The following is an 18,300-nucleotide window of genomic DNA, read 5'->3' as shown; positions in this document are numbered from 1 at the left end:
AGCTCTGCTTCGATATCTTTTGTAACTTGGGGCGCAGGTGTAGGACTTTGAAAGAAAGAGGCCTCTAATGCTTTCAAAGTGTTTTAAAATCACTGCTAAATCATGCTATGCCGAGGCAGAAAACCCCAAAGCTCTTGTAACTTCTTGTAAAATAGAAGTTTAGTTAATGGAATATTGATTCTAAATGGGGAACTGTTGTTCAATGGATGTAAAGCTTCAGTTATGCTGAATGAATAAGTGCTGTATAAGATATCTGCTGTACAATGTCGTGCCCATAGTTAACAGTATGGTATTATGCACTTAGAATGTTGTTAAGAGGGTAGATTTCATGTTAAGTGATTTTACCTCACACACACACAAAAAAGGCTAAGGGACACAAGAAAACTTTGGGAGGTATTAGATATGTCTATTATCTTGAGTGTGGGGATGATGGTATTATAAATGTTTGCATGTCTGAATTTATCAAATTGTACTTGTTAAGTATGTTTTTTGTATATCGATTATACCTCAATAAAGCTATTTTTTAAAAAGGAAAACTGTTCTTAGCTTCATTGAGAAACTCATTGTGTTGTGTCTGCACACACCCTCACCCACACACTCCCACACTCTTCCTCTGTCACCCTATCCCTGCACATTCCTACTCGAGGTGGATGATGCCAACTCTGGAGGGAGTTGCCTCTGAACTCCCACTCACACACACACACAAAAAGTGGCTCTTGACAGCTGCCGCACCCACACTTTCTGGCAGTCTCAACTATCACCATTCATTAGTTAGGTATGTTGCCTGCTCACCTTTGATAGCATTCTCACAGGCTACCAACCTAAGACACCCTCCAAACCAGAGCCATCCTTCTGGTTCTTTTGTTTTTCAATATGCAAAATGAGTTACCACCAACAAATGAAGGAGACCCTCGCTCTTTGTCATCCTGAGTCATAATGACTGTATTCGAGAAGACAGCCATTCAGAAGGTGAAGCCAAATCTTAAGAAAAGTAGCTTGCAGGTGAGTGTCTGCCCAACCTGACAATTACTTGGAGAGGGGGCTGCGTGACCAGGTGAGAAGGCAGTGGGTTGAGAGGGTAATGAGGCTGCTGTATCCACATAACATTTCTGATCTTCAGCAGGTCTCACTCAGCAGGCAGGTGCTCTGGGCCTAGAAATCCTCTATGCACAGGAAGTTGGGCTTGGTCTTGAGCTCTCTACCTCCTTTCCCCTTCTTAGGAGACTCCAGCAATCCGGGACAATCCATGCATGTTAGAGTCAGCATCAGAGGTTCATCACTGTGTGAAGATGAACAGTTACAGAGAGGGAGTGGGTGGGAAGGGACATGGATTTGTGTAGCTTCTCAGAATTGCAACTTGGGTTTCTGAACATTTATCTTGTGTGTCAATAAACTGTTGCCAGATGTTCTCTCAATTTTAACTCCAGTGTGAATTCACACAAAGAGGTCTAATGCCCTTTATTGCTTTGGTCAGAGATGAAGAGGGGTTGATGGGGAAACTTCTTGCCCACTCAGTAAAATGGGATCCAAGAACATGATGCCTTTTATCCACTTCTAGTTTTCTCTAAATTAAACACTACACTGTGCATTTGTTTTCTTTTGTTCTCAAGAAATAACCAGCTGACAGTGAGTATTTATTATCAGATTCCTATAGTGTAAATAGTGTTTCCTGACCCCATTAGGCAACAACCTGCAGGTGGAAACTGCAGAGCAGGCAAGTTTAGGCAGGATGTGTCTTCTAAAACATTGAAAGGCCTTCCTCACCTCTAAATCCTCCCCAGGGACTTGCTCTAATCTAGCTAAAATGTTCCTAAACATTAAACTGTTGATGTCACTAGTAGGTTAGCCAACCAATATGGGGCTTTTGCTGTCAGAAGGCCCCTGGTAAAGTACACATGGAACCATAGGCCCAGCTGGGGAGTAACCCCTCTCTGGAAGATTGAGACCCCACAAATCCAACAAGACCAAAGGGGGGTGGAGGGAGAAAAGCAAGCACAGGTGTGTCCTGCCACTTGATGCTTAGGTGTGCACACACATGCTGTGCTACACCCAACTCACTTATCCAGATAAGCAGCAATGGGTCCCCAGGCAGCAGCCATTTGAGCACACAGTGAATCATCTCTGGGACACTGGATATCTTGAAATTAAGAAAATGTCCTTTCCCCCATACTTCTTCCTTTTAAAGCCTAGGAGTCTGACTGTCATTTACTCTGTTTTTCATAACCAGGAAAAGTTTTCCCTAGGTCCTGAGAAAGAAAAAATCTCAGAGGTGTTTAGTACAGCCCAACCTGCATTCCTCAGTATGTCAGATATTTATACATATTGGTGATGAAATTTCCAGCTGGGAGAGGCGGGGGGTGGGGGGAAGTGCACCCCCCAACCCCACATACTACAGGCTGATGGGGAAATCACTGGCCGGGGTGCTGTGCCATTCAGTCAAGCCGAATAGCTAGCTGCTACTCCCATTACTGTTCTTTAGCCTCTCCATGTACCAGGGAAGGGATTAGTGGAAAGATACTTGGGAAACACTGAAAACTATCCTGAAGGCCTACAAGAGAGGAGAGATGAAATTTGGTGGGGAAGCATGATAGCCCTGGAAGGAAGGTGACAGAATGAGGTGCTGAACATAAACCCTCTGTAGCGTGCTGTGTCCTTACTGTTTAGGGGTATCTTTGCTGTCAGATCTTCCTACTGAGCCCAACTAGCAAATGACAGGGTTTCTGGGTCAGAAATCCCATGGATTTGATTTAAACTAATCTCCAGAATACTCTTCTCTCATCACTGGCAAGATTTCAATGAGCAATAAAGAGATTTATGCTTGAGGATATGTCTTATGTGAAATACAGTAACAGGAAGCCCTTTCTCACACTGTTAATGTCCCCCTAAGGCATACCTGCAGCTCTGAACTGTCACAGCAAGGGCTGTAGGCAGCATTTTGAGGGGATCACAGTGCACAATTGTATACAATGGGTCAGATACATAAGATGTTTAGTGCAAAAATGCTCTCTAAATTCACTATGGCTTGCCAAATTAATTCCTATAAACAAAGGAAAAGAAATTCAATTCAGTTCAATAAGTCTAATTATGCTTATGAATTTTACAAGGTAATTACTCAAAACAAAAAAATGAAAATGGTGAAGGTTTAAAAATTACAGTAGGACTTAATGAAGAACCTGAATTTGAAATTATGTTTGATTTCTATTTTTATAATAACTACCATTCTTTTTATCAATGAATATTCATTGATACCTACCTTAAGAACAAAGCTCTGTGTTTATGTTGGGAAAGACTGGTCTGGATATATTTAGGATCTGAGGAGCAGGCTCATCAATTTAAGATCTATCTGCTGGGGCTTAAGAGGTTTCTAGGAAATAAATGTTACTTCTATCCCTCTGGCCCAAGTACATGACTCATCTGTGGCAAAAAGCAAAAATACAGTTGGATGTCATATGATATTTGTATTCCTTTTTTTAAAAATATATTTTATTGATTATGCTATTAGTTGTTCCACTTTCCCCCCTTTATTCCCCTCCACCCTGCACACCCCCTCCCACCTACATTCCCCCTACCCCACCCCTTTAATTCATGTCCACGGGTCATATATATAGGTTCTTTGGCTTCTACTTTTCCTATATTATTCTTAACCTCCTCCCCCTGTCTATTTTCTATTTACCATTTATGCTACTTATTCTCTGTACCTTTTCCCCTTCTCTCTCCCTTCCACTCCCCTGTTGATCACCCTCCATGTGATCTCCATTTCTGTGGTTCTGTTCCTGTTCTAGTGTTTGCTTAGTTTGCTTTTGTTTTTGTTTTAGATGTGGTAGTTAAGAACTGTGAGTTTACTGTCATTTTATTGTTCATATTTTTCATCTTTTTTCTCTTAGATAAAGCCCTTTAACATTTCATATAATAAGGGCTTGGTGATGATGAACTCCTTTAACTTGACCTTATCTGGGAAGCACTTTATCTGCGCTTCCATTCTAAATGAAAGTTTTGTTGGGTAGAGCAATCTTGGATATAGGTCCTTGCCTTTCATGCCTTTGAATACTTCTTTCCAGCCCCTTCTTGCCTGTAAGATCTCTTTTGAGAAATCAGCTGAGTCTTATGGGAATGCTTTTGTAGGTAACTGTCTCCTTTTCTCTTGCTGCTTCTAAGATTCTCTCCTCATTTTTACCTTGGGTAATGTAATTATGATGTGCCTTGGTGTGTTTCTCCTTGGGTCCAACTTCTTTGGGACTCTCTGAGCTTCCTGGACTTCCTGGAAGTCTATTTCCTTTGCCAGATTGGGGAAGTTCTCCTTCATTATTTGTTCAAGTAAGTTTTCAGTTTGTTGCTCTCCTTCTGGTACCCCTATAATCCAGATGTTGGAACATTTAAAGATGTCCTGGAGGTTCTAAAGCCTCTCCTTATTTTTTTGAATTCTTGTTTCTTTATTCTTTTCTGGTTGAATGTTTTTTTCTTCCTTCTGGTCCACAACATTGATTTGAGTACCAGTTTCCTTCCCATCACTATTGGTTCCCTATATATTTTCCTTTATTTCACTTAGCATATCTTCATTTTTTCATCTAATTTGTGACCAAATTTAACCAATTCTGTGAGCATCCTGATTACCAGTGTTTTGAACTGTGCATCTGATAGGTTGGCTATCTCTTCGTCGCTTAGTTATATTTGTTCTAAAGATTTGATCTGTTCTTTCATTTGGGCCATTTTTTTTTTCTCAGCGAGGCTGCTATGTAGTTTGGGGCAGAGCCTTAGGTGTTCACCAGGGCAGGATATCCCTCATGGCTGACTTGTGACACTGTATGAGGGGGAGAGGGAACAAAGGTGCCTGCTCCACTCTCTGCCAGTTTTCAGTCACTTCCCCCCGCTACCCACAAGGAAATTGGGCCCTTCTGTTGCTGATTCCTGGTGGGTGAGCTTGTGTACATCCTAGGACCCTGTGGGTTTCTCCAATGAATTTTCCTGTGAAGCTGGGAGTTTCTTCCACTGCTGCTGCCTCAACCCCCACAGGTGTTTTCAGTGAGTGGCTTGAGGCTTTATTTCCCCGCGCAGAGACCCTGGGTTGTGCTGTCTGTCTCACTCCCTAGTTGATCCTCCTGGTTTATCTGCATACAAATATGGGACCGCCATCTCCACTAGCTGCTGCCTTGCTGGCCAGCCACTACCTTGCTGGGAGTCCTCTCCACCTGCCTGGGTATCTCCAACCCTCCTACTGGTCTGGGTGAATATTTCTTCTTTAATTCCTTGCTTGTGGGACTTCCATACAGTTTGATTTTCTATCAGTTCTGGTTGTTTTTTGGGTTTTTTTGCTTTTAAATTTTTGTTGTCCTTCTTTTGGTTGTGTGAGGAGTCACAGTGTGTCTATCTATGCCTCCATCTTAGCCAGAAGTCCGATGTTTGTATCCTTTTGATGCCCCAGTGATAAGTTTACTCTAGGGCCAAGATTCACACCTGACCCAAGTCTCATTGTTAACCATGAACCAAGACATTCAAATTGTTCAAAACCAGTTTGAACAATTGTTTTTTTATGAGAAAAAAAATGGCACAGTTGTTAATTAGACAAGACTTTATAAAATATTCTTTAGAGATACAAGCTTTAAAAGCATAATTTCTTTTTCTAATTACATTTATTGGGGTGAGAATGGTTAATAAGATTATATAGGTTTCAAGTGTACAGTTCTGTAATACAGCATCTTATTATTGTGTTGTGTGCCCACCACCCAAAATCTAATCTTCTATCACCATGCATTTGACCCCCATTATCCTTTACTATCTCCTATCCTCCTTCCCTATGGTAACCACCATACTGTTGTCTGTGTATATGAGTTTTTGTTTGTTTTTCTTGTTTGTGTTTCTTGTTCATTTGCTGCTTTAAATTTTAATTCCACATCTGAATGAAATCGTATGGTTCTTAACTTTTTCTATTGACTTATTTCACTTACTGTGGTACTCTCAAGATCCATTCATATTTTTGCAAATGGCAGTGTTGCATCTTTTCTTATGGCTCAGTAGTATTCCACTGTATACATGTACCACATCTTCTTTATCCAGTCATCTAAATGGACACAAAGCATAATTTCTAAAGGAGTATTTAGTTTATTGAAAATAGATATATTCTAAACAAGCTTCATTTTTGCGAAAGAAAAGGAAAACAATTCCAAGTGTTTAACTTCATAGAAACCTGGCATTCTACCTGCACACATCTACACCCACATCCTTATACCTCCTCCTACCAGTCCCCCATTCCTAGCAATTCTGCGATCATGCCTCTAAGCTGTGGTCACCATGAAATATAGTTGAGAGAGACTGTTTTACCCAGTATGAGGTTGCATTAGTGAGTATCCATTCTCACTGTCTCCTCCAGTGTTCCTGGGGACACGTGTATAGCTCAATCATGGACTGTTTGTATGGGGGTGGGGGAATGTCTTATTACAAAGCTGATTCTTGACCTTCCCCAACACCTGTTGGAGCAGAATCACTTGGGAGAAATTGGGAAAGTTTTTTAAAGAGCCCTAAGTAATTCTTATGCACAGTAAAGTTTGGTAATCATTGCCATAAAGATCGAAAATAAATTGGTTCATATGGAAACCAAAACTAAGACCTTGAATCATTCTATTTATCTCAGCAACTGTAGCTCTAGTTTCTACCAGTGACCCAATATAAGAAAAAGAAATGCACAAGACAAGATTAAATGAAAAGGAGAAATAAAAATTTAAGTAATAAATGCTAGAATGCTGAAATAGAGTGATTTTTAACTTTTTATTTATTTAACATTTTTTATTTTTATTCAAGTACAGTTTTCTGCCTTTTCTCCCCACCCTTCCCCTTCACCCTAGTCCTCCCCACCTCCTTCCCCTTTTTCCAACCCCCCCCCCATTATTGTCCATTTGTCCTTTATAGTTGTTCCTGTAAACACTTCACCTTTGTCTCCCATTATCTCCCCCTTCCCCTCTGGTCACTGTCAGCCTGTTCTCAATTTCAATGTCTTTGGTTATACTTTGCTTGCTTGTTCATTTTGTTGATTAGGTTACAGCTAATGGTGATATTTTTAACTCTCTTTGATCATGCAAAGACATCATTAGTGATTGCGACTCAGGTGACTAATATCGAACTACACGTGCATTTTAATACGAGTGTTTATTTAACTCAAGTGAACCAGAGACATAAAAACAGCAAAGCAAAATAAAACAAAGTAAAAGGTAACTGTGGCGTTCTTCTTTAAAATCTTTTATAAAAGTGTGTGGGTTGACAATGGTTACCTAACATACACATGGACATAGCTCAAAGTTTTTAGCTAATAAGGGAGACTACAGGTCTATCTATCTCATTCCTTCAGTACCTTGAAAGTTATCAATCTGAAAAATTAAAAAAGTTACAAATGGCACTCATTTATGGTCATATGTGACTTGTCTTAGAAGATATCTGTATTTTAATAGAGAACAGTGTTTAACCTGAAGGAATCCATTTCTAGTGGTGAGTTTCAGGCTTTCTGGTTGGCAAGTACATATGAGTTGAGGTAGAAAAACCTTTTCCAGGAGAAGCATATATGCAAAGAAACTTCTAAAAGAAACACCTTCAGTTGGAAACAGAAATTCAAGGCAGTTATGATTTTTCAGTGAACTCAGCAGTTGCCTTCCACTTTCCAATGAAATTCAAAATATAGTCAGGTGGGTTACTGGTGGGCTCAGCAGGCCATTTGAGGATGAGTGTCTTGTGTTTTCTATATTCTTATTTTAATTGCTGTTTTAAATAGACTATTTCAGTTAAAGGATGGACCCTGTGGTCTCTTCAATTCATTCATATTTTTTTTAAGAAAAACATGTATGTATTTGTGTTCTGCTTGGGAAGGAAAACCCTCAGTTCTTTATTTGTCTTTGCATCTTTCTCCCTTTTACTCTACACTATAGCAGGAACATGTCCAATTCCCACTTCCAAAAATGCCAAACATATTTTATGAAAGGATGTGGTTTAGGGTGACCAACTGTACTAGTTTGCCTTGTACTGTCCTAGTTTATCACTGAAAGTTCTGCATCCTAGGAAACCCCTCAGTCCTGTGTAAAGTGGGACAGTTGGTCATTCAAGAGTTGCACTGCCCAGAATGGTAGTCAATGTCCATGTGGGACTAATTAAATATCAACCAACTTAAATGGAATTTAAAAATTAAGTTCCTCAGTTGTACTAGCCATATTTCAAGGGTTTAATAACTCATGTGGCTAGCAGCTACCTTATTGGACAGTGTAGATAAAAAAAACCCCTCCATCACTGCAGAAGAGTCTGTTGGATAGTGCTGAGCCTGCAATTACCTAGAACTAACATCTTTTAAAACAATAATACCCTAGTCAAGCATCACCATTTGGCTGACCAAGTTCATGTGATGGGGCATGATATTTCAGTAGACACAGAATACGCTAGCTCAGCAAAGCCACAGTGGAAATGGGAACATGGCATAAGAAACATTTGACATGACAGCAAGAAAAGATGACTTGACCCCTTTTAAATTATGTCTGTCTATAAGGTATGAGGGTCACTCTAATTTTGTTCCAGTGTGGAGATTTTCCCTTGATGCACAGCAAAGAAGAGAAGATAGCAGGACCTAGTTGAGTCACAGCTGAAGGAGGACATGCATGAGGGAAACCACCTTGGAATGGGTTGGTTTAAGTCTATCAGATCCCTACCCCAAACATCAGTTGCATAGAAAAACTAGGCTTCTCGTGAAAAGTGGCCAAGAGTCGTGGAGAACACACCACTTTGGCCATGTCCCTCTTCTCTCAGGGCAAAGGTGAATTAGAAACAGAAACAAAAACTGCCTATTGGTTTTAAAATGCATTGCTGAAAGATGTAATTGTGAGCACAGGGATTTACAGGCACACCCCAGAGATGTTGCGGGTTTGGTTCCAGACCACTGCAGTCAAGTGAATATTGCAATGAAGTCACACAAGGTTTTTGGTTTCCCAGAGCTTATCAAAGTTAGGTTTACATTATACTATTGTCTATTAAGTGTGCAATAGTGTCAGGTCTAAAAAATGTTCATACATTAATTAAAAATACTTTATTTCTGAAAAATGCTAACTATCATCTAAGCCTTTAGAAAGTCATAGCCTTTTTGTTGGTGGAGGGTCTTGCCTCAATTTTGATGAAAATTCAGTTTCTGCAAAGCTCAATAGAGCAAAGCACAATAAATGAGATATGTCTGTATTTGTCTTATAAAATGTTACTTAGCACCTACTAAGTTGCTACTCTTGAGTCATTCACAGTACAGTGGGGGAGTCTAACATGTTCACTGGCTTTAAAAGTGTAATGTAACAAATGATTATTTGTTTAGGCAGTGGTGGTAATGATGATGATGACGACGATGACGACAAACCTAATGTTTACTGGGATCTTTCCCAATAGGAAGCTCTATTTCTAAGTGTTTTACATCAAGAAGTACAAGACAATACTTTGGGAATACACTCATAGATGCTGGAAATATCACCAGGTAAAAATATAGCATATTATTTTTTTTAAATTTCCAAGAAGTTTAGCATATAAACAAAACAGAACTCTCATAAGTTATTTGGAGAGATATTTGAAGAGTTATTTGGAGAGAGTAGAGCAATTTAAGTAATGGATTTCATTTTCAGTAACTTTTTTATTTAGGCAAAATTTTAGTTACCAAATGGAGTAGTTGCAAAACTAATACATAGAGTCCCTGTATGATAATGGTTTTCTAAGTCAGAGAGCAATGGCTTGAGTTTTCTGTTATTCATTATTGTGTCCTTGGACAAGTTATTTAACCACTCATTTCCTCAAATGTGGCTTCTTGAATTGAAAAATGGCACAATAATACTTGCTTTAGAGGGTTGCAGGCAAGGAAAAATATGAGGGCACAGAGAGGAAGCCAACTCTGTTCTGTGTCTTCTAAGAGCACTAATCCCATCATAAGGGCTTCACCCTTGTGACCTGATTACCTCCTAAAAGCCCCATCTCCCAAAACCATCAAATTGAGGGTTAAGGTTTGCATATGTGAATTTTGGGAGGAACAAACATTTAGTCCATAGCACTGACAGGATAGAAAGCTGAAATGATCTGCTTTGTTGTGTTCAATATGAGCTCACTAAGAAGGCTCACAGAGTACCCTCTTAGATGCTCTGAGCATGGACATAGGGACTCTCTCTTCTGTGGGTCTGGTGAATAGTTCACAATTCAGTTTCCCTTGTCTCTATGCTGAGCTGGAGAGGGGACTGAAAGGGCAGGGAAACTGTGGGACCAAGCAACCTCTTTCCTTCTATGATCTCTGAGGTACTGAGGACTTTTTCTTTACTTCTCAAGCACAGAGAATACCCAGGATGCCCAAAGTCTCTTAGGGTTATGCACACTTAACCTCTATCATTGAATAACAGTCACTCCTAAGATCTGATTTCTTTAGAAGGAAATACTTCGAACTAGACAGCATTTGGCCTATGCATTCAAACTCAGTTTTATAGCTTCATAATTTGACAAACAGTTGAGCACACTTGAATTTGTCCACACTTCTGTCTGCTACCTAAAAGACACTTCAATGCCTTAACATCCCCCTTGATTAAAACAAACTCAATATTGAGTGTTTTCTTTTACCCTAATCCCCCTTGCTTATATGAACCTGTCCCCTAGTTAGTTGTTTCTCTCTCTCTCCCTCTCTCCATTTCTCTCTCTCTCTCTCTCTCTCTCTCTCTCTCTCTCTCTCTCAGAGAGAGGTGATGATAATTCATAAACCTTGGACTTTAGGTTAGTTTCAGTTGTTCTTTTCAATTCCTAAGAAACTTAACAGGGATATTGGGAAATTCTGGGTCATTATAGTCTTAGTGGAAAGCCCCGGGTCAAGAGTTACAACATTTTTCCAGTTTAAAAACTAATGCTGACCTTAAGAAAACTCTGCAATATGTTTGAAAATTGTTCCTATTGAATGTTTTCTGGAAGGAATTCAGGCTTGCAGTAGGTTTAGCACCTCCACTGTGCCAATCACTGAAGACACTGCAAAAGTTGCTCCTGCAAACACACTTTCTAGTGGTAAAACACTTCTTGTGGGCCAGATGGGCATTCTGCTCAGGAGGTAGCTGTGAGGGCAGACATTCTCCAAGTACCTCCTCTATCATAAACCTTAATGCTTATTGAGGACTTACTATCTTAAAGGCTCTATTGTTGGCACTCCACAGGTACTATCTTGTTCAGCTTACACAGCAATGCTATGAGTTGGGCATTATCATCATCATCATCATCATCATCATCATCCTCATCCTCATCCTCATTTTGAGACACAGAGAGTTTCATTAGCTTGCCAGTGGTCACACAGGTGGGAAGAAGTGAAACCAGGACTGAAGTTGGGCACACTAACCTTGGAGCCCTCACTCTTGGCCACTAGGTGAAATATTTCACCTTATTTCATCGTGGAGTCCATGCTTCTTTAGCAGCCAACAGTTAACTGCAGGCTGGGAGCCTGTCAAAATGACAAAGCAAATTGAGAGCCACTCAAATCATCTAGCAACTTCCAAACATTTCCTCAGTTATCCTTTTACTCTTAGAGTCACCCCAATGATATCACTGATGGTAGAACAATGGCAATACCAGGGCCAAGGGCTGGATTTTCCTACTTGGTCACAGCCCAGTGGCTTCAACACCCAGTGTGTACTTCCTTAGCTCCTGAGCCATCAAGCTTATTTGAAAGTTAAAGCCAGATTGATGGGGCCAGGGGTGCTTACACTAACTCAAGAGCCAAAAACTACATAAAAACTGTTTTATGTTACTACAACTGTGGGGGACAGTGTCATTAGTTCTATAGTGGAGTAATTGTTGTTTCTAAGAACAGGGAAAAAAATCATTTTTCTAGCACTTCAAGTAAGTTCATTGGCAAAGAGGACTCATGGTTTGAGAACAGCCCTGAAGACAAATAGCTATGCTTCACATACTCTCTGTGTAGGCCATTTCTGAATCATTGTAGCATGACTGCCTCTGAATTTTGGAAAGTGAAGACAGAAAGGGAAAAGTCAGAATATCATGGAAAAAAGTTTTGACATCTTTAAAGACAAGTGTACAAAGGGTTGGTGCTGGAGTACAGGATCAGGAGAAGACATTTCATCTTTCCAACTGAATATCATCTGCACTTCTTTCTCCAGGAGCTTATAACCTGTAAAGCATTCTTATCCTGAGCAGGCCAAGTTTCAAAGAAATCTAATTTGTTGAAGGTGAGAACGAGAGAGAGAGGCTGAGTTTATTCTTCATTGGCATGTCATTTATTTTAGGCCATGACAAAAGTTGAAATCACTTTGAATAGTCCAAAACACCATGACTGTTCTAGAGGAGACTGTTGGAAAATGCTTAGTGGCCATGGGTGCTCCTCAACCAAGGAGATAATGTAAAATAATTCCAGATGACTAATTAATATACACGAATTTAGATTTGCTTGGTAGGCAGAAAATGCCAAGGAAGCCAACACATTTGACCTTCACCTTCAGCAATTTTATAAACAAAGATTCTGTGAAGTTTTGTTTCATTTTCTTATAGTTTGAAAATGGCACTTTTATTAGATGGCAGTAAACAATTAACTCAAACAACTCCTTTTGACCAGATAAGTCAACTCCACAATGAACAATTTTGCAGCTTCTGCTCTGTTTCTTCTTTTTTTAAGTTAGAGATTTTTTTTTTTTTAATTTAAAGCACGGCAACCTTTTCCTTGCTTCTACAAAACACTGCCCTATGTTTCCAGGCAGAAAAACAAAATCTTTCAGAGGTCATGTGATGTTGTTTTAGCAATGTAGAAATAAGAAAACCAAGCAAAAGGATGTATCTGATAATGATCTTGGCAGCACGTCTTAAAGCAGAACATAAAAATATGCATGCATACATATATAATTCTAAGAGGATTTCACCTTGACACTTGATAGCTGTAATTCTTTAATAAAGACCACTTGTTTGTCAAGGGCTAGATTAGTCTCTGAGCTGGGTTACACAGGAAATCAAATCCTGTTCCACTATAAGAGTCCTTATCAGTAGCCTTGCTGAGTACATGTATGGGCAGTTGTGGAAAGAGGCAAAAAAAAATCCTTTTTCTCTTCCCGGGCCACAGGAGTTGGTGCATGCAAACACAGATTGGGATCCTAAAGTGCTTTCCTAGACTGTAGGGGAGAATACATGCCCTTCTTTCCACGGGACCATGGTCTGTCCCACACTGGGGACATTGAATTCTTCTGGTCTCTATACAGCAATTTTCTTTAAAGCAATTAGAGATGATTTTCTTCCTAGAGCACTTTTGGTAATGTAGCAAATATTTTTGGTTCCTATACTGGGAACCCCAGCGGCACTATATAAACAAAGTGGATCAAAGTAGCATAACAAAGGGAAACTTAAATTATCATTGGAACCATAGCCTAGAAAAGTGAGGCCAGGATCCATGTGCTACACCTAAACATGGTGGCTGACTGCTTAAATAAAAATTTAAACAGAACTTAAGAACTTTTAATATAATAATCCAAATATCTAGGTTACAAGTGAAAATCACTGGCCATACTAAGAAGAAGGAAAAGTACAGCTTAAATGAGAAAAAAAGGCTATCAACTGATAGATACCAACACAGAGAAGAATTAGATGTTAGAATTATCCGATAAAGATTTTAAGGCAGTTATTATAAAAGTATTTCAACAATTATAAATTCTCTTGAAACAAATGAAAAATAGAAAATATCAGCAAAGAAATAAAAGTTAAAAAAAGAACGAAGCAGGAGTTATAAAACTGAAAGATACAACAACAGAACTGGTTTTTTAAAAAATTTTTAAATTTTAAAAAAAGACTTACTGGATGATCTCAATTGTAGAGTGAAAATGATGAAGGATAAAATCCATGAACTTCAGAACAGATTAATACAATTTGCTCAGTTTGTAAAATGAAGAGAAAATAGACTGAAAAAAAAAAAAAGAAGAGAGCCTCAAGGGACTAACTGTGAAGCAATAGTAAAATATACAAAATTCACATCATTGGAATCCTGGATAAGTGGAAAAGGAGTTGGATTAAAAGAATGTTAAAAAATAATAATAGCTGAAAATTTCTCAAATTTGTCAAAGATGTAAATTTATAGATTTAAGAAATTGAAAATTTATCTAAATATGATAAATCAAGGAAATACATGTCACAATAGATCATAATTAAACTTCTGAAAATTAAAGACAGAAAGTCTTTAAAGTAATCAGAGAGAAGTGATGCATTAACCGTAGGGGAATAAAAATTCAAAAAAATCAAATTTCTCATCTAAAACCACAGAGGCCAGAAGGGAGTTGCACACACTTTTGCAAGTGCTAGAAGAAAAGAACTGTCAATGGTGAATTCTATATCTTACAAAACTATTTCTCAGAAACTAAAAGTAAATAAAGACACTCGCAGATTAAGGAAAATTTAAAGAATTTTGTTAGCAGACACTCCCTTAAAGAATTACTAAAGGAAGTAATTCACACTGAAAGACAACGATAAAAGAAAAACTTGAAGCATTGGAAAGGATAGAAGAACAATGCAAAGAACAGAAAAAAAATAGATTATTCCCATAAATTTTACAAATCACATGTAATGGTTAGAACAAAATGGATCATCTGATGCCCAACACTATGATATTTAAAACTGGAAAAGGTAAAGGGACTGAAATGAAAGCAAGGTGTCCACACTTCATCTGAAGTGGTAAAATAATGCCAGTAGACTGCGAAAAGTCACATTTGTACATTGTCATGCCCAGGGCAACTGCAAAGAAAACTATACGAAAAGACAGATACACTCAAAAACACTATAAATCAATATGGAATCGTCAAAAGTGTTCAGCACATGCTTCTAAATACTCAGAAAAGCAAGAAAGGGGAAACAAAAGTACAAAAAGAAGAAAATAGAAAACAAATAATTAAATGGAAGACTTAAGGAGCACTAACATATCAACAACTACTTTAAATATAAATGGCCGAAGTACACCAATTACAAGACAGATATTGGCATAGTAGATTAAAAAAAATCAACAACTATAACCCAACTATACTGTTTACAAGACACTCACTTTAATGTCAGTGAAGTAGGTGGCAGGACAGTAAAAGAACTGACAAATATATACCATGTAAGCATGGATTTACAAAACAAGAAAAAACAATGTAAATATCAGGTAAATTAGAGTTTTTCTGAGCAAAGAAACTTACCAGAAACAAAGAGAAATATTACATAATGATAAAAAGATCCATCAACAAGAAAACACAGCAATCCTAAAGGTATATGCACCAGACAACAGTGCCTCAAGTACATAAAGCAAAAACTGGTAGAGCTGAAAGGAGAAATAAACAAATTTACAATTATTGCTAATACTGCAACAGCCCTGTTTTCAGCAAATGATATAATTGTTAGACAGAAAATCAGCAAATCAGAGTGTAGTTCATGTGATATATGAGTGTCCATGACTCAGACATATGTCTCTATAGATGGCTAAAACAAGTTTCTGTGGTGAATTTCTCAAAAAAGCAAGAATTCACATGAAAAATACTCAAAATTTTAAAATTAAATGTATTTATGGTCAGCATTAAATATTTTTCTTAACTTTGCTGATTAATTCAAGAAATAAAAACCTATGAGTGAATATATGAGTTTTCTTATGAGAAAGTGCATGCATTTCTGATTAACAAGGTATTTGCAAAACACATGAAATCTGAGACAGAGTATAAAAAAAAGGTGTTCCTATGTGGATAGTTTCTTTTTAATAACTTCATCAGACCTCACATAATCAAGTAACATATAAGCTAATTCATACAAGAGAAATTCACTTGAAAATTCTAGAATTTAGGTACAAAACAAAATAATTCAAGAAAGAGTGAAAGCTTATTGGGTTTATTATTAGTTAAGAAACTTGTATTCTGGTCATTACTCCTCCATTAATAGCTGTGTGGTTTGGGGCAAATCCCTTAATCTCTTTGAGCTTTCCTTTTCTCACCTGAGAGATAAAAACATTGAATCAAGTGACCTCAGCTGAATCTTTCCTGCTCTAAACTTTTAAAACAATGTGAATCAGTTTCATGCTTGTAAACAGGAAGCATTCTTTGGCCTCACAACTGAAAATGAACCTTCAAAACTGTCAACAGAGAACTCTCTGCTCTTCTGAGTCAATCTGATATCACCAGAGAACATTGCATTTCATTGTGAAAGCAAAGCTAGAGATCAAGGAGTAAGGCAGACCTGAATCAGATTTCCCAGTGCAACAGGCAAAGTGGTGGGCCAAGAAAGTTCTCTTACTCTAAAAATATAGGTTCCAGTGCCTTTCAGAGTTGGCTTGGTTTGGTGACTGAAAAACCAAACATGATCTCATCAAACAGACTTCAGAGGCAGGCCTTTAATAAATGTTCTAGTTTTTAAAAAGGACAGTCACAGTAACCTCTGAGAAAAACAAGTGCTCTTAGATGCGGTATAAGTAACCCAACAGGGGAGCTTCATTCTAACTCAGTTCTCAGCTGCATCACAGCAAATGGACATGGGCTTCTAGGGATGCAAAGTCCACTGAAAGGAAGGTCCTAGTCTCCCTTCACCTTGGTTTCTACTGGGTAACACACACAAATTTAATTATTTCCAGAACCTTTAATTATTTCCAGAATCTACCTTTAATTAAGGAGAGGCCTTTAGAAGACAGTGACAGTAAAAGGATTGACAAATATGTACCATGTAAACATCAATTAAAAAAAAAAATAAGGAATAGCAATATAAATACCAGGCAGTAGGGGTGCCAGGAAAATACAAACAGCACAGTATGATGAGGGTGGTAATAATCAGGAGGCCCAAGAGTTAGAGACCCCCTAAGTAGATATTAAGCATACCACGACACCAGAATTGATCTATGCAAACAAAGCTTTATTAGCATCTTGAAGTTATCTGCTACCATGTGCCATCTGTGTGCTGAGGGCCCAGAGGTATCAGACACCCTAGAGGAGCTCACAGTCAGGTTGGCCACATTAGTTAGAGTTCCAGCAGGAAAATGTAGTCCACCCATTTGAGATTTTAATGATGGGACTATTGACCAAAGAGGGGTAAGGGAACCCTGTAAGGTCTGTGGAGGTATGTATCAACTGTAAAGGGAATGTGTGGTTTGAGAGGTTAAGTGAACGCAGATAAGTCCCACTGACATGTCATGAAGCTTAAAATAATTGGGATTTACTGGTTAGGTTTTTTTTTGTTTGTTTAGCACCAGCATCTGCAGAGGCCTCTCCCTTATGCTAGAACAAAATCATACTCCCTCAAAACTTTCCACCATAAACTCAAGAATTCTGAGCTCTGCCATCCTTGGTTCCTTCTCATCACTGTGCTACCTGTAGCCAGCAGTGTGGTAGGTTTGCTAACACCTTTCACTACAGTTAATTCCATGGTATGTGTGGGAGTGAAGGTGTACCTGCGTGGGCTTGGGGCCTCTCTCCGATCTCTTTGATGCCAACCCTGTTCAATTGTTCCTTTAGCTGAGTAGGTATCCTGACTTTAGGACACTATCAGCTCTCTAGAATCCTGGGGCCCCATTTCATGCTCCAGGGAACTAACACCCCAAGGAGGTTGATGGTTGACAAGCTCAAAGTTGTGCAGTAGAATCACGCCCTGGTTTGATCTTCTGCTCTTTGTACCTCATCACTCAGTGACTGGCCTTGAAAGGAGTTATAATCCTTATCACACAAAAGTGTTATCTTTGCTAGTGGCTGTGACTACTTTGCTCAGAGAGATTACTTTAATCCTTATCTCCTCTTACACGATGTCTGAAGTTTCTCATGATTTACCTAATACATTCATCTTTAACTCCATCTTCTGTATATTCAGAATGACAGAATAATGTGCAGGATAATTTAGGCTCCATTAGTACATTATACATGCCTCTATTATAGTACTTATCACATCATGCTGTAATTTTCTGTTTACATATCTGTCTCTGACATTTGACTGCAAGTTCCTCCAGGGCCTAGGCTATGTTTTACTCATCTTACTATTCTACCTGCTCCCCAGGACCCAGCAGTTAAACACTTTGAGAAAAGTAGGTTTTAAATAAATGAGTTGGCTTTATAGCAAGGCTCAGCAGACAGGTAAGTCTAATATGCAACATATTCATTTATTCAGTAGATACTTATTAACTTCTCACTGTGTGCCCAGAAATATGCTAAGCTGTAGAAATTCAAACACACTACCTATGAACTGGGGAGATAGGGGCACATACGATTAAATTCATAATTATTGTAGACTAGTTGTTTTTGTTTCTCTAAAATTCATATGTGGAAATCCTAACCTCCCAAGCAGTGGTATTAGGAGATG

General features: G+C 38.5%; 1 protein-coding gene across 2 annotated transcripts in view; it reads left to right on the top strand.

The window, feature by feature from the left end:
• The first annotated feature begins 748 nt into the window (after positions 1-748).
• Positions 749-18,300, top strand: part of LOC123823936 (androgen dependent TFPI regulating protein) — an 85,770-nt gene continuing 68,218 nt past the window's right edge. The window contains exon 1 of one of the 2 annotated variants that reach the window (XM_045846991.1): positions 749-1,002. The gene's annotated coding sequence lies outside the window, so the exon portion shown is untranslated. Of the gene's footprint in view, positions 1,003-9,454; positions 9,479-18,300 lie in introns of those variants that run through there. The other variant, XM_045846992.1, reaches the window with a different exon arrangement.

The sequence above is a fragment of the Phyllostomus hastatus genome, unplaced genomic scaffold (genome assembly GCF_019186645.2).
Source record: "Phyllostomus hastatus isolate PE091 unplaced genomic scaffold, TTU_PhHast_1.1 phas_contig_524, whole genome shotgun sequence".
NCBI classification, from domain to species: domain Eukaryota; kingdom Metazoa; phylum Chordata; class Mammalia; order Chiroptera; family Phyllostomidae; genus Phyllostomus; species Phyllostomus hastatus.
The sequence above is the reverse complement of the archived record's forward strand: the minus strand, read 5'-3'. Positions and strand labels throughout refer to the sequence as shown.